We start from the raw sequence: 27,838 nt of genomic DNA, 5'->3' as shown, positions 1-27,838 counted from the left end.
TATATTGCCAAAAAAGTGTTTTTTTGGTAACAGAATATGAAAGCTGAATATATTAAACTTGAATTTAACACTTGCAGATCAGGAAAATAGTGTTTTTTGGCAAAAAGGTGTGTTTTTAAAAACCCAGAAAATGATGGCTGTATTTCTAGCTTAAATTGCACACTGACTAATTAAGATGTTGTATATTGCCAAAAAAGTGTTTTTTTTGGTAACAGAATATGAAAGCTGTATATATTAAACTTGAATTTAACACTTGCAGATCAGGAAAATAGTGTTTTTTTGGCAAAAAAGTGTGTTTTTAAAAACCCAGAAAATGATGGCTGTATGTCTAGCTTAAATTGCACACTGACTAAGCCTGCAAATGCACTAGATGTTGTAAATTGCCCAAAGAATTTGTGATTTTCAATGTCCCAAAAGCTCAGATGCAGTGCTAGTGCACTGAGCTTGCATAAAATGGCCGCCGCCGCCCACCTAACTGACTTATAAAAGTTTTTTTTTTTCGGTCACTGGGCTCAGGGCAGGATAAAAAAAATTGTGCCCTGCACTCACAAAACACAATGTATGTAGATCGCTGAGTTAGATTCAGGTTTTGAGCAAAGATTCAGTGCTATTCTCTCCCTGAAATCCCCAGCAGCATCCTCTCCCTACACTAAGCACAGCAGAGTGATGAGCAGCGCTACGTGACTCCAGCTTATATAGAGGCTGGGTCACATGCTACACTGGCCAATCACAGCCATGCCATTAGTAGGCATGGTTGTGATGGCTTCTAAGGTCAGACCGTTAAACGCTTGTTGATTGGCAGCTCTGCAGCCTTTCAAAAAGCACCAAGAAAGAGCCGAAACCCGAACCCGAACTTTTACTGAAATGTTCGGGTTCAGGGTCCAAAAATCCTAAAGTTTGGTACGAACCCGAACTTTACAGTTCGGGTTCGCTCAACCCTAGTCACAACCTTTATGTAATTTGGGTAGGCCGTAGAAAACGGCTATACTGGGGTACTCAGGGAGGAGATATGCAAACTCAGTTTTATTAATAAGTTTCATCTCGAGGGCTCTCGACAGGATAGCTGACAGTCCTCTCTTAAAAATCTGTGTGGGATCAGACATTAATTGTCTATACGTCTGCTTGTCGCATAAAAAATTTTGGCCCATATTTTGGTATTGATCGTGCCATAAAAAGACAATATTCCCACCCTTGTCAGATGGTTTGATGATGACATCTTTGTCCTGCTGAAGCCCTCTGAGAGCCTCCCTTTCTGCCATCCCGAGGTTGTCTGACCCACAGTACTGTATTTCCAAAGGTGTCAATAGGAGTATTGTCACCAAGGGGGGAATGTTTGTAGACGGAAGTCGTAGATTAGTGAAAGGACCCTCTCCCAGTTCTCCTTGGCCCTCAGTGTAGAGGTCTGCCAAGAGCTGCACATTAGGAAGATCTTGTTCTTCAATGCCTAAATTGCCATTTAAGTTTGTGAGCTAAAATTTTTGATTATAGTGTAAAACACTCTGATGTGCTTGAATTAGACACTGAAGCATCTTCCTCAGAGCGTGATACTGAGCCCGAACCTTCAGGGAAAGGACCAAGCACCCAAACATACAGAAGACCATGCGGTCGTAAAGGTCGAGGTAGGCGGGGACGGGTTGGCAGAACTTAAATGGCGAATATTTTTTATAACCAATGAACGCCGTAAATGCGAGGAGTTAGGCATTGAAGAACAAGATCTTCCTAATGTGCAGCTCTTGGCAGACCTCTACACTGACGGCCAACGAGAACTGGGAGAGTGCAGCGTACTCAAGTTGTGTGTAATAGAGTTTCTGGGTGTAGTAGTGCAATGACACTAACCTGAGACGGCTGACTCTCTGCATAGGCAGGTGATGGTAAGAAATTGTTCGTGACGCCAGTGCCAATTAAACGGTGGCACGCCGTTTGCTGATAGCAGGAATAAATGAGGAACACCGTGATGTTAAAACAGAACTCCAACTTTAGTAGTTTTCATAGAGACATTAACGGAAGCGCAGTTCCTTTGCATACAGTCGATTTTTCAATACGGTTGATGCAGGCAATACAGAATGAGCAAGGTGACTACAGAGTGTTAAACACACAGGACTTGCAGTACAGGAGCTTGCACTCTATCTCTGACTGATCCTGGAACATAGCAAATCTTCTCCAAGGCCCAATACCTTAACTTTGGCGTATATCCTTGGTTTTAGCTTTATAAAGTACCTCCTCTGTTATCTTGAGTACCTCTTGCTTCTCTGCGCTTTGCCTCTGTCTCTCTCCCTCTTTCCTCAGACTCTAGAAGCTTCTGCACGGTGGTCTTCCTGCTTCTGCATATAGATCTATTCAGGAGGGGAACCTTCTACTTGGATTCGGAACCCGGTTACAGGGACTGTAATACCCTCTCCTGGTCCGCAGGCTTCAGGCCTGGACTTGTCTCTGACATAGTCTAAGCTCCAGCTTCAGACTGCAGACTGCAGCTTTAGACAGACACTTAGACTAGACTCCCTTTCACTTCCCTGACTGGGCCTTATATAAACTAGGGCTCTCTAGCTCCCTCTAGTGACTAGAAGCTGGAATGACACCCCTAGCAGGCCTGTACATGCAAGTGTCACAGTAACAGGGAAATACATAGCATTATATTACATGACAATTTATAAAAATGACATATACCAACTTCCCCATAAATAAGGGGGGACGACAGCACACCAAGTGACACTTTTGTAGTGACGGGAATTACAGTTCCCGTACACTACAGAGGGTCCTTTCCCTAATCTACGACTTCCGCCTACAAAAGTTCCCCCCCTTGGGTCGATTATCACCAATAAACTTCGCCCTTTGGAAATGCAGTACTGTGGGTCAGACAACCTTGGGACGGCAGGACGGGAGGCTCTCAGAGGGCTCCAGCAGGACAAAGGTGTCATCATCAAACCATCTGACAAGGGTGGGAATATTGTCATTTTAGGGCACGATCAATACCAGAATATGTGCCAAAAAATTACTCCAGTAGAGTTGAGCGTGAATATTCGAAAGCAAATTTTTATTGAGAATATCGGCATTTCGAGAATTCGCGGATATTAAGAATATAGTGCTATATCTTCGTAATGACGAATATTTTTTTTTCATTTTTTTTTTAACACAGTACACATCAGGTCATCATCCCTCCCTTCTTCTAGCTTGTGGGCCAATGCGAAGGCTTTGTCACAGCTTAGCAACATTCCTAGCAACCAATAGAAAAGTTGCCTACCCCATGCCGGTATTTCACGCGCATTACGCAAATAATACATTTTCGCAATCAAGAATATAATCGCGACTTCACGAATATATGATGAATATTCTATAAAATATTCGCAAACTCAAATATTGCCCCTGCCGCTCATCACTATACCCCAGTATGGCCGTTTTCTACGGCCAACCCAAATTACATAAAGGTTGTGATCCCTTAAAGGGGAGACCAATTGTGTCTGATATGGGCAATTTGACCGTCAACTTTAGTACTTATGTTGATACAATTCTTAGGCCCTTTGTTATCAGTTTGCCCTCATATGTTAGGGACACTATGGATGTTTTGGGTCGTCTTAAAGGCATCCATTGCGACATTGGTACACAATTGGCAAGTTTAGATGTTGAGGCCCTCTACAGTTCTATTCCCCATGATCTTGGCTGTAGAATGGTGCTTACCTTTTTACAACAGAGGGGTGAAAATTTAAAACGGCATAATGCGTTCCTGATGGAACTATTGGATTTTATCCTGATACATAATGTGTTTCTTTTTGATGGTCAGATCTTCCACCAGCTCAGGGGAGTTGCTATGGGGAGACCCTGTGCCCCGACTTTTGCGAACCTCTACCTGGGCTGGTGGGAGAGAGAAATTGTGTTCAGCAATGACCTGGAACACTTTACATCGTCAATCCCACTATGGATTAGATACATCGATGATGTGTTGGTCCTATGGATGGGTAATAGCACGCTGTTTCAGGAATTTGTCACTACCCTAAATAAGAACTCTTTGGGGTTATTTTTCATGTCAGAATTTAGCGAGAATCAAATCTCCTTTTTGGATCTATGAATTACCCTAAGTACTTCCGGTCAGCTTCTTACCAAAATTTTCAGCAAGCCCACCGCGACCAACAATCTCCTAAGATGGGAGAATGGACATCCAGCGGCCCTTAAAAAGAGGTAAAACAGGGGATATGGACAACAAGACTTACTATATTAGATCTTTCATCAACTGCAAATCAGTAGGGGTGATATATCTTCTGACGTGTACAGTATTAGTGGCATTAAATACGCCGGTAAAACGAAACGTGAACTGAGACGACGTATCGGTGACCATGTCTCAGAGTCTCAGACATTAGGAAGTCAAATGATACACCCATAGCGCATCATGTGGTGGATCTACATGGGGGCAGGGTGGAATCTGTTAATTTTCAGGGCATCGAGCAGATTATGATGTCATCAGGAGGGGGATGTGGATTTTTGCATTTTACTGCAAAAAGAGGCTCGGTGGATCTTTAGGTTAAATACTATGAAGCCCACTGGCCTCAATGACGTGATCTCATATACATCCTTTATTTAGCCCCAGTGCACTATGTATTTCTGACATCCTGGACAATTTTTCAACTTTTTCTATTGTTACTTACTTTGTGCCAGTTATGGTAAATTATCTTTTATCCATATTGTCCATTCTGCCTCATTGTATGTACTTAGACAGCATGTATTTATACATTTACATACTTACTTTACTGTCAATAATTGACTCCTTTCACGATGTCCATTCACGTTTTTAATGACAGTATATCTTGCGTCATTATTATAATACAGTTACCGATGGTGCTTTAATCTACAAGTGTAATGTGTATTTACAGCTGATACAATCACCATGTTTGCCGATCACTCTATTCATATATTATATCCTTTGCTTCCTTTTGTGAGCCGCCGTAATATATTCCCCCTTATCCTATTTCAGGCCAACAAGAAAAATATATTCTCAATTCACTTATGCAGTTATTTCTGTTGAAAGCGTATAGGGGTGTATTTCAGTAAAAAAAGAAAAATGTATACGCACTGCACTCACAATCTCCATGTTTGCCGATCACTCTATTTATATATTACATCCTTTGCTTCCTTTTGTGAGCCGCCGTAATATATTCCCCATTATCATGTTCAGCGCTGCAGTTCTTTTCCCGGGGGAAGGGGGGTATACTGGTTCTTCTGCTCATCAGCTGACCGGCGGATTGGCTGTGTGAGCGGAGCCACACCCCTGGGGCGGCGTGTCAGCTTTTTAAATCCCGGCAGACAGGAGGCTGCTTTACGGCCCTCATAGTGCCGAGGCTCACTCTAGAGCCCACTGTTAGCTACGCCGGCTCTCAAACTAGAGAAGTGCGGCTTAGGCAGGTGCTTTAATGCTACCTTTTGTGCATAATAAATGTGCTCCTAAGGAAGTGCGCAATTAGGACGCACGGAAACGCTTCGAGCAATCAAGTTACATACTCTTGCCAGTTAGTGCTGATGTTTAGCTGTATATGAGCCATATCAGCAGGTTACCATACTGGTTTGAGTGAAGCACTAAGGCTACTTTCACACTAGCAGCACGGAACTCCGGCAGGCTGTTCCGTCGGGTGAACAGCCTGTCGGATCCGTCCTGCCGCTAGTGAACGTGTGCCCCCGGATAATTTCATTTTGTTTAGGGAGGCGTGCAAATTGTATTTTAGGCTACGTCCACACTCATCTGGGGATGAGATTCAGGGAGTTGGTGTGCTTAAACAGGACGCTCAGTCATGGGCTTTTTCTCTGCCGACCGGAACGCAGTCTCTCTGGTCGGTGGATACATTTTTCAAAGCTCTGGGTCTCATCTATGATGACCCGGATCGGACCTCCGTGGCCAAGACCAAGCTACGTGGCCTTCGTCAGGGAGAGCGTTCTGCTGAGATCTATTGCTCTGAGTTTAGGAGGTGGGCTACAGATTCTCTCCGTAGTCAGTTTTGTCAGGGATTATCAGAGAGGCTAAAGGACCCTTTGGCCTTTCATGAGAACCCTGAGTCTCTGGAAGCCGCTATGTCTCTTGCAGTACACATTGATAGATGCCTGAGAGAGAGATCTAGGGGCCCCCACTCTCAGGGCGTACAGTACTATCACATAACATATCGTCTTTTTCTGATACTTTGGGTGAAGATACTCCTGGTTTTATGTCTGGGGACGAACCCATGCAATAAGGGGGAGCTACTCCAGGATCTGCTTTTAAGCGCATTAGTCGTGGGACAGAAGTGTGTTTTTTTCTGTGGACAAAAGGGACATTTTATCGATGTTTGTCCATGCATTCAGCGTCAAAAGGGAAAAAAAAAGGGAGCGTCTAATTCCCATCTGACTCTTGGAGGGGTGAGAGGAGAGTCAGAGAACGTGCATTTGTCTTTGACTGGTAGTACCCGATTTCTCCTGACTGCCGAGGTGGCACTAGAGTCCAATACTGTCATGGTCTTACCTTCTTGCTGTTCTCCTTCGTTTGACATGTGCTGGCGGCCATCTTGGTTTCTGGGTTTCTTGTAGCCTTCCACCCTGCGGCTCCTCCTTCCCACTGGGAGGAGCTGGATGCCTAGCTCATATATATAGGAGGTCTGTGGCTTCAGTTCCTTGCTTGGTCCTCTTGTGTTCACATGCTTCTAAGACTGCTGCTGCTTCTGGTTCCTGATCCTGGCTTCTTCTGACTACCCTGCTGGTTCCTGATCCTGGCTTCGTCTGACTAGCCTGCTGGTTCCTGATCCTGGCTTCGTCTGACTACCCTTCTGGTTCCTGACCTCTGGCTTCGCAAAGACTCTGCTCGGTTTCACCATCCGTTTGGACTTTTGCTTTACAGCTTTATTTTCAATAAAGCCTTCTTATTTTCACTTATCTCTTGTTGTACGTCTGGTTCATGGTTCCGTGACATTAGGACCAAGCCATGAATTCTGACGGTACAGGGCCATCCTCGCTACCCACGCTGGTTGCCAGACTTGATCAGCAGGATCACCTGTTGGGTCGGTTCGCTGTGGCGTTGCAAACCCTGCTTGAACGCACGGCTCATTTCGCTCCCGTTGCCGATGGGTCGGTTGTCGCTCCTGGGCTCGCTCCTACTGCCGCTCCGGTTGTTGCGCCAGAGTCTACCCCGACACCTGTTGTTGCGCCTGCGGTGTTTCGGGGTATGACCGGTTCTGCCCCTCTTCCACAGCGCTTTGGGGGAGAGCCAACTCAGTGCCGAGGTTTCCTTAACCAGGTGGGCATTTATTTCTAGTTGCTGCCACATGCCTTTCCCACTGAGAGATCAAAGGTGGGCTTCTTGATCTCGCTGCTCTCGGACAAGGCCTTGGCCTGGGCCAGCCCTTTATGGGAGAACAACAATCCGGTGGTTGCCGAGTTTTCCGGTTTTGTTGCTTCTCTTCGGAAGGTATTCGATGTGCCGGCTCGTGCTGCCTCTGCTGCGAAGCTCCTTATGTCCATCAGACAGGGTTCACGATCCGTAGCTGAATACGCCATTGAGTTTCGTACCCTGGCAGCAGAGGTGGGCTGGAATAATGAGGCTCTGGTCGCTGCTTTCTCTCATGGTCTCTCGGATGCCTTGAAGGATGAGGTTGCAGCTAAGGACCTACCAGTTGAGCTCGAGTCTCTTATTTCTTTCCTGATTTTGATTGACACCAGACTCAGGGAGAGACCTTCCTTTAAGGAGAACCTGCGGAGGTCTTCTAACAGATTGGTGCCTACGTTTGCTGTCCCACCCGTGCCTCCCTCTCCTCCCACGCCTCCTGGGGATGACTTGTCTGGGGGTGAACCCATGCAGCTGGGGTTTGCTCGCCTGTCCGAGGGGGAGAGGGCACTCCGGAGACGCGAGGGCCGATGCATGTACTGTGGTCTCGGTGGGCATTTTCGGTTGGCATGTCCGAACCATCCTGGGGAAAACGCTCGTACCTGAGATCCTGTCGGGGGCAGATCTTGGGTGGAGTCTCCTCGTCCCCGGTTTCCCGTGTTGACAAACCACTGATCACTGTTGTCCTCTCCTGGGTCGGGGGCTCGGTGACGACCCAGGCGTTGGTGGACTCTGGTGCTGGTGGTTTGTTCATTGATAGTGTGTTCGCTGCCGCCAATTCCATTCCTCTGCAGGCTCGAGGTTCCCCACTGGCTCTTGAGGCGATAGACGGCAGACCCCTTCTGCCGCCACACGTGACTCATGAGACCCTTCCAGTGGGGATAGCCATTGGTGCCGTTCACAGAGAGTCGGTCTGCCTCCAGGTTATTTCGTCTCCACACTACTCGGTGGTCTTGGGGTACCCCTGGCTCCAGAAGCATAATCCGACTTTCGATTGGAGATCGGTCGAGATCCTCTCGTGGTCACCGCAGTGTGGGGCTAGTTGCATCCATGGGTCTGTCAAGTTGCTGTGTACTTCCTCGGACTCTCTGTTGCCTCCTGAATACGAGGAGTACCGGGATGTATTCGATAAGGTGCGCGCGGTTGCCCTACCTCCGCACCGCCCATACGATTGTGCCATAGAGTTACAATCTGGTGCCGTTCCTCCTCGTGGCAAAGTCTATCCACTGTCGGTAGCGGAAAATGAGGCCATGGAGGAGTACGTGAGGGAGGCGCTTTCACGCGGACACATTCGCAAATCTTCGTCCCCGGCAGGGGCTGGATTTTTCTTTGTGAAAAAGAAGGGCGGTGAGTTGAGGCCTTGCATCGATTACAGGGGTCTCAATCGCATCACGATCAAGAACGCTTACCCGATACCCTTGATTTCCGAGCTGTTCGATCGCCTTAAAGGGGCCACGGTCTTTACCAAACTCGACCTGAGGGCGGCATATAACCTGGTAAGGATCAAGGCGGGCGATGAGTGGAAGACCGCGTTTAACACCAGGACCGGTCATTACGAATCCTTGGTTATGCCCTTTGGGTTGTGCAATGCGCCCGCAGTCTTTCAGGAATTCATCAACGATGTTTTCCGTGACCTGTTGCAGCAGTGTATGGTGGTCTATTTGGATGACATCTTGGTATATTCTGAATCCATGGAGGCCCACATTCTGGATGTCAGACGAGTGTTGCAACGGTTACGAGAGAACAAGCTGTTCGGTAAGCTTGAGAAATGCGAATTTCACCGATCCCAGGTAACCTTCTTAGGTTACATCATTTCCGCTGAGGGGTTCTCCATGGATCCTGAGAAGGTTTCGGCTGTCTTACAGTGGCCCCAGCCCAGTGGTCTTCGTTCCCTGCAGCGCTTTTTGGGCTTCGCCAATTATTATCGGAAGTTCATCAGGGACTTTTCCATGCTGGCCAAGCCTCTCACGGATCTGACCAGGAAGGGCAGTAATTCCCAGGTCTGGCCGCTCGAGGCCATCCGAGCTTTTGAGGCCCTAAAGTCCGCCTTTGTGTCGGCTCCGATTCTGTCGCATCCCAACCCTGGGTTGCCCTTTGTCCTCGAGGTGGACGCGTCTGAGACGGGAGTAGGCGCCCTTCTGTCTCAGCGTAGAACACCAGAGGGTCCTCTGCTTCCTTGTGGGTTTTACTCCCGGAAACTGTCTTCCGCGGAGTGCAACTATCAGATTGGTGACAGGGAGTTTTTGGCCATCGTGCAGGCCCTTAAAGAATGGAGGCACTTGCTCGAGGGTTCGGTGGTTCCGGTTCTCATCCTGACGGACCACAAGAATCTGACCTACCTTTCTGAGGCCAAGAGATTGACACCACGTCAGGCCAGATGGGCTCTGTTCTTGTCACGTTTTAATTACGTGGTCTCCTACCTACCCGGTTCCAAGAACATCAGGGCGGATGCCTTATCACGGCAGTACTCCGAGCTGTCCAGGGAGGAGTCGATTCCGACTTCGGTCATACCTCCGAATCAGATCCTGGCCGCCATTCGCACCAGCCTGACCTCTCCCCTGGGTGAGCAGATTTTGGCGGCTCAATCTGGTGCTCCCTCTGGGAGACCCAACGGCAGATGTTTTGTGCCTGAGGAGTTGCGCACTCGGTTGTTGCGAACCTACCATAACTCCAAGACCGCGGGGCATCCTGGAAAGAATCAGCTGTCCTGGGCTGTTTCACGTCTGTTCTGGTGGCCTTCCCTACATTCCGACATCGCCGCATATGTAGCGGCATGCTCCGTTTGTGCCCAGAGTAAGTCCCCTCGGCACCTTCCGTTGGGCCTTCTGCAACCCATAGCCACCGGGGAGCGCCCATGGTCACACCTGGGGATGGATTTCATTGTGGACCTCCCTGCATCCCGAGGCCATACGGTCATTCTCATGATTGTGGATCGGTTTTCCAAAATGTGCCACTGTGTTCCTCTCAAGAAGTTACCCTCTGCACAAGAGTTGGCCACGATTTTTGCCAGGGAGGTCTTCCGGTTGCACGGTTTGCCCAAGGAGATTGTGTCGGATCGGGGGAGTCAGTTTGTGTCCAGGTTCTGGTGCGCCTTTTGCTCCCAGTTGGGGATTCATCTCTCCTTCTCCTCGGCCTACCACCCTCAGTCCAATGGGGCCGCAGAACGATCCAATCAGGCCTTGGAGCAATTCCTTCGTTGCTATGTCTCCGATCACCAAGACAATTGGGTTGACCTCCTGCCTTGGGCTGAGTTTGCCAGGAACGCGGCGGTGAACTCTTCCTCTGGGACGTCTCCCTTCATGGCCAATTATGGGTTCCAACCTGCCGTGTTACCGGAGGTATTCTCTCCCCAGGATATTCCGGCTGTGGAGGATCACCTTTCCGTCCTACGTGCTTCTTGGGTACAGATCCAGAAGTCCCTTGAGGTCTCTGCGCAGCGCCAGAGACTCCAGGCTGATCGCAGACGAGCGCCTGCTCCTTCCTACCAGGTCGGAGACCGTGTATGGTTGTCCACCCGCAACCTCAACCTTCGAGTGCCCACTCCCAAGCTGGCGCCTCGCTTTGTTGGTCCCTTCCGAGTGCTTCGCAGGGTAAACCCGGTAGCCTATGCCCTTGCGCTTCCTCCTGGCATGCGGATCTCCAACGTGTTTCATGTCTCCCTGTTGAAGCCACTGGTGTGTAATCGTTTCACTTCCTCGGTTCCTCGGCCTCGTCCGGTCCAAGTGGGCAATCGTGAGGAATATGAGGTGAGCAATATCCTGGACTCACGCCTGGTCCGCGGTCGGTTGCAGTTTTTGGTCCATTGGCGTGGTTATGGTCCAGAGGAGCGTTCCTGGGTTCCCTCCGCAGATGTCCATGCTCCTGCCTTGCTCCGAGCCTTCCACGCACGCTTCCCTCAGAAACCGTTTTGTGCTCCGCGGAGGAGGGGCCCTTGAGGGGGAGGTACTGTCATGGTCTTACCTTCTTGCTGTTCTCCTTCGTTTGACATGTGCTGGCGGCCATCTTGGTTTCTGGGTTTCTTGTAGCCTTCCACCCTGCGGCTCCTCCTTCCCACTGGGAGGAGCTGGATGCCTAGCTCATATATATAGGAGGTCTGTGGCTTCAGTTCCTTGCTTGGTCCTCTTGTGTTCACATGCTTCTAAGACTGCTGCTGCTTCTGGTTCCTGATCCTGGCTTCGTCTGACTACCCTGCTGGTTCCTGATCCTGGCTTCGTCTGACTACCCTGCTGGTTCCTGATCCTGGCTTCGTCTGACTACCCTTCTGGTTCCTGACCTCTGGCTTCGCAAAGACTCTGCTCGGTTTCACCATCCGTTTGGACTTTTGCTTTACAGCTTTATTTTCAATAAAGCCTTCTTATTTTCACTTATCTCTTGTTGTACGTCTGGTTCATGGTTCCGTGACAAATACTGTGGGGATTGAGATGTTTATCGACAGTGGGGCAAGGGTGAAGACATTACCCTTTTTTATATCTCATTTTGCCAATGTATTTCTGAAAGTGGATGCCAGGATTTACATCCGCATCGGGAATATGAATGTCCTATCAACCTTATTCCCGGAGCTAAATTGCCCAAATCTAGGTTGTATAACCTTTCTGTACCCGAAAGAAAGGCTATGAGAGAGTATATTACCGAGAGTTTGGCTAAAGGACACATAAGACCTTCCAAATCTCCAGTGGCAGCAGGGTTTTTCTTTGTTAAAAAAAAGGACGGAACTCTTAGGCCATGTCTGGATTTCCATGAGCTCAGTCGGATTACTGTCCGTGTTCCTTACCCCTTCTATTGATTCCTGATTTGTTTAACTAGATTGTTGATGCCAAGGTGTTCTCCAAGTTGGAATTAAGGGGGGCATATAATATGATCAGGATCAAGGAATGGGATGAATGGAAGATGGCTTTTAATACCCCAGATTGTCACTTTGAGAACCTGGTCATGCCTTTTGGGTTGACCAATGCTCTTGCGGTTTTCCAGCATTTTCTCTCTGTGAATTAAATTTTTCCTCACCTGGTGGGGAGGTTTGTTGTCATGTATTTGGATGACATACTTATTTATTCTCCAGAAGTGGAGACTCATCAGGATCACGTTAGAAAGGTGTTATAGATCCTAAGAGATAATAAATTGTACACAAAATTAGAGAAGTGTGTTTCTGCTGTACATGAGGTGCAATTCTTGGGCTACCTGCTGTCATATTTAGGTTTTCAAATGGATCCAGAGAAAGTCCGTGCTGTATTGGACTGGGATCAACCGAAAATCTGAAGGCTCTTATGCGTTTTTTGGGGTTCACCAACTATTACCGAAAATTTATTCAGAACTATTCGACAGTGGTAAAACCCTTATCGGACATGACTAAGAAAGGGACCAATGTCTTAGTGTGGTCTGATTCGGCGTTGCGAGACTTTTCTGCGGTTAAGGAGTGCTTTGCTTCTGTCCCTATATTGGTGCAGCCGGATGTATCACAACCTTTCATTGTGGAAGTTGACACATCCGAGGTGGGAGTAGGAGCAGTTTTATTGCAGGGCCCGTCACCTGGTAAATGGCGCCCATGTGCATTTTTCAAAAAAAAAAAACTGCCGCAGAGAGAAATTGCGATGTGGGTAACAGAGAGTTGATGGCCATTAAGTTGGCTTTTGAGGAGTGGCGTCATTGGTTGGAAAGGGCGATTCATCCGATCAAGGTGTTCACAGATCACAAAAATCTGGCTTACCTGGAGTCGGCTAAACGACTGAACCCGAGGCAGGCCAGATGGTCTTTGTTTTTCACCAGATTCAATTTCATTGTCACTTATCGTCCTGGGGTTAAGAACGTCAAGGCAGATGTCTTGTCACGTCGTTTTCCTGGAGGTGGTGATTTTAAAAAACCGAGTCCGATACTGTCGGAGGGGGTGGTGATATCCACTCTTTACCCTGACCTAGGGGTGAAGGTGTTAGGGGCTCAGGAAGATGCACCGGAGTCTTTCCCCTTTGGGAAACTGTTTGTTCCATCAGAATTGCATCATAAGGTGTTTGAGGAACATGACTGTACGGTTCTTAGTGGACACCCTGGGAGTAGATCCACTGCCAACCTCATCTCTCATAAATTCTGGTGGCCGGGGTTGCGTAAGTGTGTTGAAGACTTTGTGTCGGCCTGTAGTATCTGTGCACGCGCTAAGGTGACACGTACTCGACCTTCTGGATCTCTACTTCCGTTTCACATACCGTCCAGACCATGGACTCACTTGTCTATGGATTTTGTTACTGATCTGCCTAATTCATCTGGAAAGACAGTTATTCTGGTGGTAGTTGATTGTTTTAGTAAAATGTTGCACTTTATAGCATTGCCTGGCCTACCTAATGCTAAAACACTTGGGCAAGTGTTTGTTGACAACATTATGAAACTTCATGGCATTCCCTCTGATGTGGTCTCTGATCGTGGGACTCAGTTTGTGTCCAGATTCTGGAAGGTGTTCTGTACTCGGCTGGGGGTACAACTGTCTTTTTCTTCTGCTTTTTATCTTCAGAAGAATGGACAGATGGAGCGCACTAATCAGAGTCTGGAGACTTACTTAAAAAGTTTTGACTCTGAGAACCAGGAGGAATGGTCCTCGTTTTTGTCTTTGGCAGAGTTTGCCATAAACAATCGTAGACAGGAGTCCACTGGTAAGTCACCATTTTTTTGGGACATATGGGTTTCACCCACAATTTGGCACATTCTCTGGTTCGGATACTTCCGGTATCCCTGAGGAGGAACGTTTTTCATCATCATTGTCTTCTATATGGCGTAAAATTCAAAATAACTTGATGAATATGGGCAACAAGTATAAACGTGTGGCTGACAGGAAATGTATGCATGGTCCAGACCTAAGTGTTGGTGATTTTGTATGGCTGTCCACAAGAAATATTAAGTTGAAGGTTCCGTCTTGGAAGTTGGGTCCAAGGTTTATTGGTCCATATAAGATCACTGCCAGTATTACTCCTGTAGCTTTTTGTCCTGAACTTCCTCAGGCTCTGAAAGTTCATAATGTGTTTCACAAATCTTTGTTGACGAGATATGTTTAACCTTTTCTATTTATTGTTGTTTCTCCCACTATGCTATGCGGTTTATAGCTTCTGTTTGAGTTGTAGATAGCTCATGTGTGGATATCGGCTGAGTTCCTGGTGCTGCCATAGCCACTTGAAGTTAAATGTTTTCTTTCCCTTTTGTATTTTGTTAGGGTTATTTTGTGTGTTGCTTTTCCCTGTCATTTGTATTAAGGGCTGAGGGAGACTCCTGTTCGTCCTTCCTTTTGGAGGAACATGTTGTCTCAGTCCTGACATTAGTACCAGGGTCCTATAGGGTGAGTTAGGACACTAGGTATTCCTGTGTATGAACTCACCTACCTCTGGGGTCTGTTCATACTGGTAGTTAGTCAGGACTTTGATTAGGGTTTTACTAGGAGGTGTCCATCTCCTTTCCCGTTTCCAGGCCTTAATCCCTTTCCCCTCCTATGTTTGGTGTGGTGTTTCCTTCCCACAACCAAATGTGACATTGAGGTGCTGTACATTGAATATATGTATGTAGTGCAGTAAGTCTTCTGTGTTATGTGCCACTTGTGCAAGGGGTGGGAGACTAGGGGTCCACCGGGGGATTCAACTGTACCCCTGTGGGCAAGTTTGATCCTGGCCTCAATGACAAGCTGATAGGAATAAATTTAAAAGCTGACTTGTGGTCCACACAGCCAGTGGCAGACTTTACCACAAACCAAGCAAATACTTGCAGTCCCAGAGAGCAGGGGTCCCCCTGCTGGCCACCAACTGAAAAAACAGACAAAAAGATCAGACATACTGCTTGTGTAGCAGGTTTAGATTGACAGGACCAGGCATGATGAAGTGAACACTGCCTGGTCCTGTCAATCAACATGATGAGGCTTGGTCAGGGGAGGGAGAATGGAGCCTTTAAGAGTAGGGGAAACACCCCCATTGCTCCTAGAGGCTCATTTGCATAAAATAAAATTGCACAAAAACGGAGGCACATAGAAAGAAGTAACAATTACAAAGACTGTTAGCATCAGGTGACATTAGCACATGTCTAAAGTCAGCCAGTGTAATAACGATTTTCCTGATGACAGGAGCCCTTTAATGCTGCTCAGAGCTGCCACATGTTGTCTGAGAAACAAATTCCTTTGGTTCCTGACTGTTTGTGAAGATGTTTGCTATTTTGTATATGACTCGGACTGTTTCCTGCTTTTGGATCACAGTCTGTCCTGACCTACATCTGGCTATCGTGTTGCATGAACTCTGCCAGAACTGACCTTGGATTTTTACAACCACACTTCTCTTTATCGATTCTGGTATCATGCTTTAGAAATACTATAAGCTCTAAGGGATTTTTCTGTTAGAGACCTGGGGATTCCCTGTGCATGCCCCTGTGAGAATTTTCTTTTTGCACTTTTTGTATAGTAACTACAGAATATGGCTTACTATTTTTGTGTGATACATCCTGCTGTGATAATGTTGGAACCAAATATATTTTTAGAACAGTTCCATCCCCCATCCCTTATAACAAATGACATCCTTTTCCTTGGCATTGCCAATCTTAAAGGAGTTTTCTCTTTGGCATCAACATCCATTAACTTTTTAAGGACTGGGGCAATGTCATTTTTGCATATTTTCTTCTCCCTACCTGCCTTCCAAGACCCATAACTTTTTTACGTTTCCATTCACATGGTCTTATGAGGGCATATTTTTTGCAGGACAAATTGTATTTTCAAGGGCACCATTTAATTCACTATGCCTTATATTGAAAAATTGCTTTGCCAGTTGAGAAAAAGTACTTCTAATCCATATTCCGACCCAAGACACTTTGAGCACCCTTGCTCCTTCTGCTTCCTTTGCCAGCCCTTTTTTCTCGTTCTTCATTGACAGGGTGAGGCTTCTCCATAGTCATCTCTACTGGCCCTGAGAATCAAAAAAGGGGAAGGAGGGGCTCGCAGAGGAAGAGCAGGCACTGGCGGGGAGGGGCAAACTAGGCAATTGCCCAGGCCCATCCCTCCACTTCAGAGCTGCTGTTCAGCTGAATATCCGTGGAAGCAAAGGGGCAAACAGCTGACCGCACTTTAAGCCGGGACTGGGCACGTTGGGAGTCTCTGCTATATGTTCATATATGGAGTCAGTGTTTCTGGGAGTTCCTGCTCTAACTCCACATATGGAGTCAGTGCTTTCAAGGTGAAGGGGGTATCCGCAAGTTTTATTTCTGAAGTGTTTCTTATGGAATTCAAACTATCAACCATCTACATGTATGCATATACAGTACAGCAGAAGTATCATTTTTCTTTTTTTTGTAATTACCAAAAATATTTTGGCATAAAATTAATTTAGAATTAGTTTAAAAAAATATGCAATTGCTAAAAAAAAATATAAACTGATACTTCTGATATATATGACTACATAATACATGGGAAACTACTATTGAGTTTTTTTTAGCCATAATATATCTGCTGCAGTTTAACATTGAACTCTACAGCTCAGTGCTTAAGGTTCTTGTCAAACAGGCCCTGTGTAAAGGTAGCCAGTATTTTTTGTTAGAAAAGGTGACAACCCTAACAGAACAACCCCCCCCCCCCCCCTTCTCTCTGGACCTCTATAGGCCCGCTCACTGCAGCAAGCCTAACCTCAGTCACTGCTGGAAACATCAGGATGCCGCCTCCTACTTCTACTTACCGCACTGCTGCGCTAGGGTAGAAGCTAGAATGGATTTGTTAGAAGGAGGTTTGTGATGTCACTGGTCACATGACCAAATGTGTATAAACAGAGCTTTCTTTCTGCACAGACTGCTTGAGCTTGTGGAGGTACTATGGGATAGAGGGGTTGTGTATGCCTTCAAGCGGCCATATGAGGGAGGGTCCAGTGATGTGCAGTGCATTCCTCCATTGCTGTAGCTTTGTGTGAGGGCGGGGAACTCATGCCTGTGAGGGGAGGGGGCATGTGGCATATTCTGGGGGCCATGAAGTTACAGATCTGTGTGTAGGGGCATTATGGGGTATAAATCTGTGAGGGAGGGGGGACATTTGGTGTATTCTGGGGCCATCAGGGTACAGATCTGTGTGAAGGGCTTTATGGGGTGTAAATATGTGAGGAAGGGCTGGAATCGACAGAATGTAACTGTGTTGTTGGTACATTATTACAAGGTTTGGGGCCCCACTTTTGATTTTGCCCAGGGACACATTTTGTCTAAAACCAGCCCTGAGGAAGATCAAGGGTACACAGAGTAGCTTGGTCCTGCCCTCAGTGCACATAACTGCTCATTTGCTTATGGATTAAAAGTACTTTTTCTCCAGAATGAAGCTACGGATCGTTAGGTGAAAGCTACCTGGTTTCACAGTGAATTTCTGGGTGAGAGACTCCCTTTAAGTAGTAAGGAGTACAATAAATTCTGGTTAATAATATAAACATGTGAAATAAGTTTTGCTGGCAATTTTGCAAACTTTGATAAATACATGTATTTTAATGTATAATCTTTTACTCCGTAATTGGAGGATGTAGTTGTACTGATGCAGTGTAAACCAGCAATAATGCTATACAGTATAATGTGACCCCCTTGTGACTACTAGCTGTGCAGGTGCGCTGTAGTATGCAAATCGCTTTGAACAGACAGGATGACAAGATACTGCTTCAAGTTGTTTTCTTCAGCCACCCCAGGTGTGCAAAACCATTATATAGTACTTAGAAATTTCAGGATGATTTATCTGTCTTCCAAAACTCGCAGACATCTTGTGTGGTGTGGTATAGTCTTAAGGGAAAAAAACAAAACGACACAGAATTGCAGATTCTGCAGAATTTATACCAAGCCTGGAGTTTTCACTTTCTTGCACATCACACTAAACTCACTTATCTAATTTGGAAAATGTTTGATTGGCCAATGACTCTTTCAAAGGCTGGACCAGTGTTGAGTGGAAAAATAACATCTTAGCATGAAGATGTAGGCAGTACCAGTCCAGCATTGAGCACAATAATGGTTTAATATTTTGAAATATTTCTATGGTGGCATAGGTTTGGGGACTAGGAATGACTGGTACACTTCTGCATATTTGCCTTTCATTCACTGGTTTAGCATTTTCATCTTCTGGCTGGAGTGTAGTTTTTTTTAAGCAGCGTCAAATTGGGTTTTGAGGAACTCCATGGTACCGTTCTGTCTCTCTGACGCTACACAAGATGAAAATAAGCAATGGTGGATAAGGGATATGGCAGGGTGCTTTCATCCAGCCAACTTATTTAAAGTTTCAGATCCAACTGCATAGTACACACAGTGTGGCAGACATCTACTTATACTATCTGAGGGTACTTTCACACTAGCGTTGTTAGAATCCGGCAGGCAGTTCCGTTGCCTGAACGGATGCATTAGACTTATTCATTGAAATACCGGATACGTCTTTCGGTATCATCCAGAATAACGGATCCGGTATTAAAATTTTTTCAAAGCTATAAAGAACGCCTCCTCCCCCCAAGTCCCGCCACTCCAGCGCCAATGCCCCATTCCTGGACCAGACATGGCCCGGTCCTGTAAATGTTGCGGCTAAACACTGGCCTCTGTGGTCACATGTGCTTCAAGAGCACGTCAAAACTAGTGACTTGTCATTCAAGCACATACTGTATGAGAGTTGGTCACAGGACCAAGCCACTTCCAGTCATTGTCGGTTCTTAGCCCAGGCATCCCCTTTAAATGGGTTCTCCAGGAATTAAGAAAATGAAAATACTTAGATATTACTTTATTCTAAATATATTCCCAAATACCTTTCATTACCTATAATGGCTCATTTTGTCTAGGGAGGAATCATCAGGAGAAATAAAATAGCCGCCGTCCTAGTAGTACACACAAAACCTGTCCTAATCACACAGGAGAACAAGATACTTCACAACACTGAGTTAAAGAGCTGTCTCATCCTCCTCTCTGCTCTGCTTGTCAGGGATTATGATTCTTAATACTGTTTAATATGATCTTCAGCTGAATTTCTGTAGGAATCGAGTTCATGAGGAAGTGTTCTGAAGTAACTTGCCCCTTGTGTGATTAGGACAGGTTTTGTGTGTACTAATAGAACGGCAGCCATTTTATTTTTACCCTGATGATTGCTCCCTAGACAAAAAGAACCATTATAACCAGGGGCGTAGCTAAAGGCTTGTTGTAGAAATATTAATAGTTGTAATCCGCTCGCATCAAAATTTGTGCAAGGAAAGGTAAATCCCTTTTCCGTCAACCGCAGTCAGAGTCAGACACAGGTGTTACCATCTTGAATTCTTCTGAGCACTCCTCCTTTCCCCTGCCCAGTCTGTTTCTTTTATTTACTCACAAAAGGTGTAAAAGGGGCTGGCCCAAGACAAGGATACAGGAAGTGATGACATACAGGAAGTGATGACATACAGGAAGTGATGACATAGGAAGATGAGAACATAGCCAGCTCACAAACACATGTATACAATAACCACTGGAGCGAACTTTATCCAGCCTTGCTCAGTGATCAATGCCAGATAAAATTACTATGATCCTCATGCATGTTTATCTACAGGACAACGTCATTATCTCCAGCGGCTGATCAGGCGCACTAGAGACAACAAACGCACGTTCCTTTCATATATTGTTCTCTTAACAAATGCATCCACGCCAAGCCAATAAATCTGCGTCTTGCGCGGGGGCCCTAGCCGGCGTCCATACATCAGCCAACAAAACACTGCTCTGCTGAACACATCAGTCTCCCCCGGCCCACAGCCCAGTGCTTAGCACATGGACCATTCGCCGACGGAGACCTCTGCGCCCAGCAGCTGTGACAGGACATACACGGGAAGATATCCACTCCAATGGTTTACCCTGACACAGAGACATGATGACAATACACAATATATTAAATACACATCCTAATAAAATTTCCACAACAGGTTCATGAGCCCTGGTGCAAGAGTTCAGCTTGGACCCCCCTCCCCCACCTTCCCTCATTGCTTTATGGCAAGGGGCAGGGGTGCACCTAGCCTTTCTGCTGTCTGAGGCAAAAATTAAAACGTTTCCTCCCCATGCCAAATTCTCAACCTAACCCATTCCCTCCAGTCCTACTGTTAAAGGGGTCATCCTCTTTTTACTACTGATGACCTAGCCTCAATATAGTAAAGTGCAGACGGTATCAGCAGCATCTCACATCATCGACTTTATTCGGACTTCAAAGCAATAATACAAATGGCAATGTTTCGGCTGATATACAGCATTTGTCAAGCCTACTTACATTGTGTTACATACATTAATTTATAGTAAAAACAAGTGCGCCACCCCCATCCGGATTATCCAATTGCGGGCAATGGCACAGACTGACCAATGAGAATGCGTATTCACTAAGTCCAATTCACCTATATGCCTCACCTGAGTATCCAACAATCCTCCTAAAGGTTAACCCCATCATTGCATAACGTCTGTAATTGCTGAGTCTAAAACATAAAGCAAAACAACACTTGCCATATCCGGCGTTCCTTGCCACTCAGTGCGCATGTATACCCAGCTGTCTAATCATTCACATCATCATTTATGGTCTACGTACTGCGTCCCTGGGTCCGCCCCTAATCATCACTTTGCCCCGTCCTCTACTGCGACGTCATCCGGTTGCGACAAGCGCTCCCGATTACATCATACTGGCGTCGACGCGCAACTTACTGACCTCACGGAAGGCGTCCCACTGTTACCGCGGCAACACACAGAAACACTGAAGGTATCCAGGGATCCATAGAAGACCCATAACTATAAACAGTGATCGATTACATGCATAAGGGAAACTAGATGATCAATGATTCCAATCCACACAAAGGTATGGATTGTGGGGTAATGACCCCAGACTGTCCGGATAATCAATCTGCATATTACAATAAAGTCAGACACGCATGTGATCAGGGCAACCCCTGTGTGATCTAATCCGCAGAGGCATAATCCACATCCTGATGTCACTATACACACTCCTCATCACCTAATTCTGTTCCCCCAACAACTCAAGCGGGCATCAGCATCTCCTGCTCCACCATTGTCAAAAGACAGATTTGCCATATACAGTATATTCCCTCAGATAATCACGGATGGGGAAAAGGCCACTGTATGTAAAAACAATAATAGCATTGTACACCCACAAAGAAATCACACAACCCGAATTTAATCTATTGTGGCAACATTGAACTCAATGTTCAATCCATAGGGTTGGAGGACTTCAAATTGTAGATCCATTTGAGTTCTTTTTTCTCAAGATCTTGTTCTTGTCCCCTCCCCTTCGGAGATACCCTACCCCATCAATTGCATGAAAACGTAATTGATTTATGGAATGTCCACATTCAATAAAGTGCTTTGCTACAGGTTTGTCAATCATCCCTTTCCTAATTGTGCTCTTATGCTTATTGATCCGCTCCCTTAATTCCATTGTCGTCTCACCAACATATATAAAACTGCATGGGCACTGTATCATGTAAATGACATCTCTAGATCTGCATGTATAGTATCCCTTCAACTTAAATATTTTGCCACTGTATGGATGTGGGAAGCTATCACCTCTCATGATGCCGCTACAGTTGCAGCATGAGAGACAAGGGAAATTCCCATATTTTTGGGGGGCCTGGAGTAGTTGTCTATCTAGATTTTTTCCTCCAACATCTGCCTTGACAACTCGATCACGAATGTTAGGGCCCCTTTTGTATGCCATCATGGGAGGTAATTCAAATTCCTTAATAGAGGGCAGGCCACGATGTAAGATCTGCCATTCTTCTCTGAGGATTGTGGCAATTTTGCCACTATCTTCCCCATAGATGGACACAAAGGGGATCCTCGTCTCAATTCTATTGTGGGGGCTCACATTTAGAGTGCCCTTGCGCTCCTCCTCTTCTTGGTGCATCCAATTAACCTCTTGGGGTATCCCCTGTTTGTAAACTTCCTACACATCTCATCAGTACGTTTTTCAAAAGTATTATCCTCCGACACAATCCGGCGTACCCGCAACAATTGGCTCCATGGCAGCGAGTCAACCATCTTGTGTGGATGATTACTGTCGTACATCAACAGTGTATTTTTATCAGTGGGTTTCTGAAAGAGATCGGTTTTAAGTGCCCCGTCCTGCAGATACACCCTGACGTCCAGAAACTGCAGCTCACTGTCTGACATAGTCACAGTGAACTGGAGTCCGGGGACACCAGAGTTCAAATGTTGGTGAAACTCCTCAAGTTCCGTAGTGCTGCCTACCCAAATCATAAAAATGTTGTCGATGTAGCGCCACCAGCACAGGACTCTCTCATTGAAATTGGAGTGATATACCAGTCGATCCTCGACCTCCGCCATGAAGATGTTAGCGTAGGTCGGGGCCACATTGGACCCTATGGCCACCCCACGCTTCTGCTGGTAGAAGGTGTCACCAAAGAGGAAATAATTCCTTCTCAGGACCACCTCCAGGAGGTCGAGGATCAGCCGGCACGCCCTTGAAGAGAGACCCGTGCTGGCCAGGGCCACATCGATGACATTAAGCCCATATGTATGGTCAATAGATGTATATAATGATACAACATCAAAGCTGACTAGCAAAAACTCCTTAGGTAATCTGATTTCACTTAATTTGGTCAGAAAGTGACCCGTGTCTCTAATCTAGGATGGGGCCGAGGTCGCATGGACACGCAAGATCTTGTCCAGAAAGATGGAGGCAGTGTTGAAGATGGAACCCCTGTCCGAAACAATGGGCCGGCCAGGGGGATCCACTAGTCTTTTATGGATCTTCGGTAGCACGTATATCACGGGAGTGATGGGATGGCTGACTTGCAAGTAATTGCTCAAGTCATCATTGAAAATACCCTCATCCACAGCCTTATCCAACATCAATCCCAAGATACCCGCTAGATCCCATTTAGGATCCTTCATAAGGACCTCATACACTTCATTGTCATCCAACTGTCTGGCAATCTCTCCCAAATACTTATCCGTGTCCATCATGACCATGGCACCACCCTTTTTAGTCGGTTTCACAGTCAGCTTTCTGTTACTTTGTAGATCTTGTATAGCCTGTCTTTTGATCACTGATAGATTATGGTTTGCTACACTGGCTCCTTCCGCATATAATACATCAATAGTTTTTTTTATGATCTCAATATATGCCTCCACAACATGATTGCTCTGTGGTGGAGCAAATTGGCTTATTTTTTAAGCCCAATTTGTGACATGATAATGCAGTCCCAGAGTCACCAGCAATCTCCTTCTTGTTAATATTCTCTTTTCCAGAGAAAAATGCTTTCAACCTTAGGCGTCTGAAGAACCTTTGCAGGTCCAGTTCCAATTCAAACCAGTCCCATGGGGTATTTGGGCAAAAAGTTAATCCACGACTTAGGACTTGAATCTGTGCTTCACTAAGCTGTATGGAGGAAATATTAACAACCAGGTCTACTGTTTCCGACCCCGTCTCGTGACACGGCCCTGATGATGCTTCGGGGGGCCCGATTGAATCGGTGGTAGATTTTTTGTGGGGTCGGTGGTGTTTCCTACCGCCCCTTCGGTATCCGCCTCCCCTCCACCTCTGCTGGCTCCTAAAAAATTCAATGTGCCTGACTCATCAGTTGAGTCAGAGTCCCCTGTAGTGAAGCCAAATTTGCTTTGTTCAAAGCGTTTCCCTCTCCTCCGTCAGTTGTTTCTCTGAGTTTGAGTAGACTGCCAATTATACACTTTACTAGATTGATAATCGTCCAGGTCTCTGTACCACTTATCTCTTTTCACACGCTCGACCTCCACTCTATGACGAGTCACATGCTGAGACATTTTATCCCTGTATATGGTATAATTTTCCACACTCAATAGGCCTTGGATTTGGGTATCCAGATTACTGATCACTTTCTTGAGGTTTTCCACCTCTTTCTGGAGGAAATCTATATTCAACAGCATCAGTTCAAAAGAGTATTTATTATTCACTGCCTCGAAGGCCTTACAAAAGTCCCCATTGTTCGGGAACGAATTTGGGCACAAATGGGACCTCAAGCCCCTCGGTATTCTCTGATTCTTGTAATACTCTTTTAAAGTGATAAGGTGCAATTCCATTGTTCTCAACCTTTTAGTATCCTGTTCCACTTTATGTTTCAGAATGTCAATGGAGGGGGAACTTAAAAAGGTCACATCACACCCATCCACATCTATAAGTCATCTAATGTCCTCATCAGTGTACAAGTACATTTGCTTTGACGAAGTCTCAGTCATCTAACCCGGACTTGGGGGACACTCCATGAAATATTCACACCACTAGGTCTTCATCCCTTGTGCACGCTTCCCGAATCCCAATAGCAATAAACAAAGTGTAGAAGCAGCACCACTCGGTCCTTGTTGATGTATCCAAATAGATGCAACAGCCTCACCGATGGCCTTGGATCCAACGTCCAGAATATATAGAAAAGTGCAGACGGTATCAGCAGCATCTCACATCATCGACTTTATTCGGACTTCAAAGCAATAATATAAATGGCAACGTTTCGGCTGATATACAGCCTTTGTCAAGCCTACTTACATTGTGTTACATACATTAATTTATAGTAAAAACAAGTGCGCCACCCCCATTCGGATTATCCAATTGCGGGCAATGGCACAGACTAACGAATGAGAATGCATATTCACGAAGTCTAATTCATATATAAATTAATGTATGTAACACAATGTAAGTAGGCTTGACAAAGGCTGTATATCAGCCGAAACGTTGCCATTTGTATTATTGCTTTGAAGTCCGAATAAAGTCGATGATGTGAGATGCTGCTGATACCGTCTGCACTTTTCTATATATTCTGGCCGTTGTATCCAAGGCCATCGGTAAGACTGTTGCATCTATTTGGATACATCAACAAGGCCCGAGTGGTGCTGCTTCTACACTTTGTTTACTAGCCTCAAGATAGGTCATCAATATCAGATTGGCAGGGGTCTCCCGGCACCCCGGCTGATCAGCTGGTTTGAGGAGAGGGCAGCGCTCATATGAGAGCTGCTTTCTCTGCTCTTTTTACCTGCTCGCTGCAGCAATTGCAATGATGAGCAGGTAAACAGAGCAGAGAAGGCAGCGCTCGTATGAAGAAAAAAAGCAGACAACCCCTTTAAAGACATACTTAGAAAACATTACATACAGCGCTACAGAACATACAGGGTTATACAGCGCCACACATGTACCTCTTACATCCAGTGGTGTCTCCTCTCTGATGTAGATATTCTCTTTCCTTATCTTCTCCTTTCAGACCAGACCGCCATGGTGACTTCTTTCAGCCGCGTCTCGTCCCTGCAGAGTTTAATAAACAGACATCTTACTTTCCTACTTTTGCATCATCCTCCTCATCTTCTCAACACCCCATCCTGCCCCCCCCCCCCCCAATACTATACTGCAGAAACAGTCCCCCTGAAAATACTGGTACCATACAGATAGTGTGCCAGTACAAAAAAATACCCCCTTACCTTTCAGATCAGACCCCCATATCAAACCCCAGATGAGACCCCCATCTCAGACCAGACCCCCTTTAGACCTCTGTCAGACCCCATATCAGACTCACCTTAGACCTCCATATCAGACCCAGACCCAATATCAGAGCTCAGATAAGACCCCCATTAGACCTCTAGACCCCCATTAGACCTCAGACCAGACCTCCAGACCCCCATTAGACCGCCAAACCTCAATTTCTGACCCCCATTAAACCTCCAGACCCCCAATCATCTTATTAGACCTCCAGACCCCCAATCAGACCCCCATTAGACCTCCAGACCCCCATTAGACCTCTCCAGACCCCATTATACCTCTCTAGACCTCCAGTCAGACCCCTAATCAGACCTTTCAAACCCAGAATAAGACCCTTCAGACCCCCAATCACACCCTTCAGGCCCCCATATCAGACCTCCAGTTTCCCCCATTAGACCCTTCAGACCCCCATATCAGACCTCCAGTCCCCCCATTAGACCCTTCAGACCCCCATATCAGACCTCCAGTCCCCCCATTAGACCCTCCAGACCCCATATCAGACCTCCATTCCCCCCCATTAGACCCTTCAGACCCCCATATCAGACCTCAGATTAGACTAAAATAATAAAATAACTTACCTCTCCTGCCGCCACTCTCTCTGTCCTGGCTCTCTTCTCAGGGCCCGCACTGCAGTCACCTGACTCCCTGCAGCGTCGGGTCAGAGTGGGCTCTGTACGTCCTGATGTTGCAAGCAGCCAGGACAGAGCAGCGTGGGACCTGAGAAGAGTGAGCAGGAGAAGGGGGTAAGTACGGCGCTCACAGCGCTTCTCTCCCTGCCTCCTGCATACTAGTGAGCGCTTCCTTAATGGAAGCGCTCACTAGGATTCTCTTTATATAAAGGGAAAATACAGTGCCACTGGCAAGGGGGGCCCTCTGGACCCCTTTAAGAAGTTTGACCCTTTGCTCTGGTCCTTGCTTAAAAATAGTGAATTTCAATTGTTTTTCATTGTGATTTTTAAAAGTGTTTTAATTTTTCTATTTATTAATATTCTATTCATACTAATACTATTTTATTCATATTTCACAATAGGCTTTCAGCTAATAAGCATAGGACACAATGCCCACAGAAATGCAGTGTTTTTCTGAAGTAAAAAAAAAAAAAAACGCCATAAGGGTAAGTACACATTTGGCCAAAACCTTGATTTGGTGTGTAAATGCTGAAGATTTGCTGCAGATTTCACTCTTTACATTGCAATCTGCAGGGTAAATGAACATGCTGCAGATTTAATATCTATCTGTTCTACAAAGGCATCCCAGGGTATAACCACATGGCACCGTCGTGTGCATGCGGTTACCACATGCATAATCATGCGTTTAGGGTTTTTTGTTCAGCAATCATGTATGGATTGTTGTTTGAACTGTTGTGAATTTTACCACATGACAGGAGGCTTCCTATTTTGCATCAAACTCTCTTTACTAACTCCATATAGCAGTAAAGAAAAGAGAAAAAAAAACGATGACCAATCAAAATGCAATAGGAGGTATATAATGCATCGCGGTGAGACTCCTCCCCCCCTTTCTTTACTGCTCCATCAAGCAGACAGGTCAGAGTTTCAGCTCTTCTATTCATTATTTGGTTTCTCATGATTTTGATCTTTAGGTTATTAGAGGGGTTTTAATACTAAGGGTTTTTTGTTTCCCTGTGTGGTATTTTGTTGCGGCAGGTGGTTATTCCCTATCCCGGCTCACCGCGCATCGGCGATTTTCTGCCAGGCCGGTCCGCCGTTTTATCTTCGGCGGATTCGCTCTCCCCTCTCCCTCCCTTGGGGTAACGCTCACCCTGTTTTTTACCAAACAGGATCGAATCCCAGCGATCCTACCTCATCTCTTTTCTCCCGGCGCGCGCGGGGTTTTTCCCCGCCCGACGGCTGCGGCGGCCATCTGAGCTCTCGCATCTGAACGAGAGATACCGCCGTGCCCTCTCTCGTTCGGCGTTCGGCGGTGACTAGCATTTCCAGCTTGTCAGCCTATTCTACGGCGCTCAGGCGGGGGTCGCCAGGTCAGTACCGGAGCCGGTAGTACAGCGCTATAGGGTTGACTGC

This window comes from Bufo bufo, chromosome 3 (genome assembly GCF_905171765.1).
Source record: "Bufo bufo chromosome 3, aBufBuf1.1, whole genome shotgun sequence".
Classification (NCBI taxonomy): domain Eukaryota; kingdom Metazoa; phylum Chordata; class Amphibia; order Anura; family Bufonidae; genus Bufo; species Bufo bufo.
The sequence above is the reverse complement of the archived record's forward strand: the minus strand, read 5'-3'. Positions refer to the sequence as shown.